Source organism: Oxyura jamaicensis, chromosome 12 (assembly GCF_011077185.1).
Source record: "Oxyura jamaicensis isolate SHBP4307 breed ruddy duck chromosome 12, BPBGC_Ojam_1.0, whole genome shotgun sequence".
Lineage (NCBI taxonomy): Eukaryota > Metazoa > Chordata > Aves > Anseriformes > Anatidae > Oxyura > Oxyura jamaicensis.
The window spans coordinates 11,765,586-11,768,503 of record NC_048904.1 but is presented as its reverse complement, the minus strand read 5'-3'; positions in this window follow the sequence as shown (position 1 = coordinate 11,768,503).

Here is a 2,918-nt window from a genome sequence, read left to right as displayed (position 1 = left end):
CAACCAGAAGGTCTTTGGCTTATGATCAGAGGTGCTTGTAGCTGTGGGAGCTGCAGCTATTATCATTCCCATCTGTTTACCCCATTTTTGTGCCAGAGTACACTGGTCCCACAACAGGCAGGACTGAGTGGTATGTGTAGCCCTATTCAGATATCACACAATACAGCTTGTTTTATTCATGTGAACTGAAATTAGCTGCAGATTTTGCTAATGCATTAGACTGGGAACTGTAACATCTCAAGAAAAGAGAAGGGGGAAGACAGATAGCTCTTCTGCTGTTCACAGCCAAACCTGCCTGTGACCGTCAAGCTGATCCTTAATATAATATTATGTGGTTTAGAAGCCCTCCAAAAGTGATATTATATTATTTGGCCAGAAACTTCACATTCTGTGTCTAGATAATCCTAACTGAAGTTCACAAGTCCTTCCATTGCACCTTAAGTAAATCACTTCATAGCCATACTTCAGCTTTCTACCACAAAACTGCCTGCTGCCAAAGCACTTAGGAGTGACCTAGCAGACAGCTGGAAAGGTTGGTTAGACTACTTCTGTTTGGTGCTGAATCTGAGCAGTCTCCAAAGATCCATGACAGCAGTGAATCTCCAGTCCCTCTGGAGGTTTGTCATGGATTTGGGGGAACCTGAATTTTGTGTGGAATTGGTAGCACCGACAGACCGGCCCTTCTTGAGAATTCAACCCAAGGCATGCTGAGACAGGAGCTAGGGAGTTTGAGAAGGGTTGTGTGGCTATGAATACAATATAAGGAGGATTAATAGTGCTATAAGGGTCTGATATCACAAGTTTCCAAGAACCTGGGACACATAAGAATGTAAAAACAATCATGCTGAGCCAGCTGACAGGTCCCTTCAGCCCAGTGCATTGTTTTCTACAGTCAGGTAAAGAGCATAAGAAACAGGGTGTGTATGTAAAGCAATTCTTCCCCAGGGACATCCTCCTACTCTCCAGCAACTAACAATTTAGGACGGGGAGATCACACCAGAACTATTGTGTTTAAGAGTCACAAATTGACCTACCCTCCACAAATTACCTTAGTCCCATTTTTAACCTACCTAGACTTTTGACCTCAGCGCAATCTCATGGTAAGTTTCTAAAGATAATTAGGAGTTGCATGAAAAAGTGCTTCCCTGTTATTAGCTGCAAACACAAAATTGGTCAGTGCAATGCAACTACTGGCCAGAGCAATGCCCATTCCTGCAGAGTACGACTTCAATAACATCCTGGGGAATTATATCACGCCTTAGACCGTTTAAATCTTAATGATTAAACGTGACCTTGAAAGAAAAAAAGAGGGTGTTTTCAATGTTGGGTATCATCCAAAGTGCCTCCTTAGCAATATTCCCTACCCACTGTCTAGACCGATGATACTCAGATAGGAATCTGAATCCCGATCACTCCGCTGGAATCTTCGGTATGCAGACCATCACACATCGCTAACTAGAATACCTTTCTGTGTGCTACATGCCACTGCTTTTAGAGGAACAGGCCAACATGCTGCAAAATAAAAAAGCTATATTAAAATCCTGCAACAGATGGACGGGAAAAAACTTCCTTGGCCTTCTGCGCACCATCGCCTCAATCTCTCTCCACCAGAGCTGTTATGTTTCAAAGACATAAGCCAAAAGACTGCTGCACAAGCTGTGTTCACTTCTGCGGCTGCCTACAGCAACCCAGTAGATAAACAGCAGCCATTTCAGCTGAAGAATAAGAAAAGCATTTAAGCGCATTGCTTATTGGTAGCATTTCTTGTAGAGTGCAAACTGTCACAGGAAGAAAGAAAGAAAAGCAGAACCTTCTGCAAACAGAGATTTCAGCGTCTTCATAGCTTGCAGGGGTATTTCACATTCAGCATCTGCCTCTGAAGGTGAAACTTTCTATACTGGTCAATGAGGGAACAATTAATGCAAGTAAATTGGCTCCATTAAATCAACATGTCTGAAACCTATGGGGCCCAGCCACTGGATGCTTTTTGTTCCAGAAATAAGCCGCTGCTATCATGAAAATAATCTTAACGTTTGCTGACACTATAATTAAGAATTAAAGCTGCAGAAAAATGTGAGTTTTGCTAAAACACAATAGATATCTTCCATCCATACAATATATGGCACCAAAACATTCAGTGTTCGGGGGAGGATAATTAATGAGTGTTTGCTTGCTGAAGTTCTTTTAATTGTTTATGATGGTGGTGTGCTGGGGGTGGATTATTGAGTTTTAACATGGAATAAGATCAGGCACCATGGGCAATATTTACATGAATAAAGATTGCACGATCAGGACCTTTGATCTGAGAATTGCTATTCTGTAATCATCTGTAAAGCACCAGGAATGCCCCTGGCACCATATATATAATAATAAATGATTAACAATAAATCATGTAATTAAATCTTCACTTCGAACATTCTTTTCAAAATTCTTGCCTAAGATTTAAGTTTCCACATCAGACATATTAGTTCTTCATAATATTATTAAAGTTCCTACACTTCAGATTTTAAAATTCCCCTAGGGATCTATTGTTTCTTTGTTTAATGTGTTTATGAGCCAAAGGCCCTATTAAATTCAATAGGGAAACTCCCAGACCTTTAAAAAGTTAGCCACCAGAGACATTTCTTAGGAAACAGGATCATTTTTGTCATTCCATCATGTAACTATTGGAAATCTATTGATTGGAGAAATTCCAGGAGAAAAACAGGAAAAATACCCCCCCCCCCCCCCCCCCCCATCATCGTCATTAAGGCCACCAGGGTAGCCAAGGCAGAGCTGCTACATGCATACAGTCCTCCGTCCTCCATTGCATCTGCCCATTCCCACAACCACTTATGAAGAGTATTTTTTATTAGGATCACTGTTAATGCCTCATCACCTTTGTGGATGCTTTCTGTAAGGACAGTGAAAAGACAAAG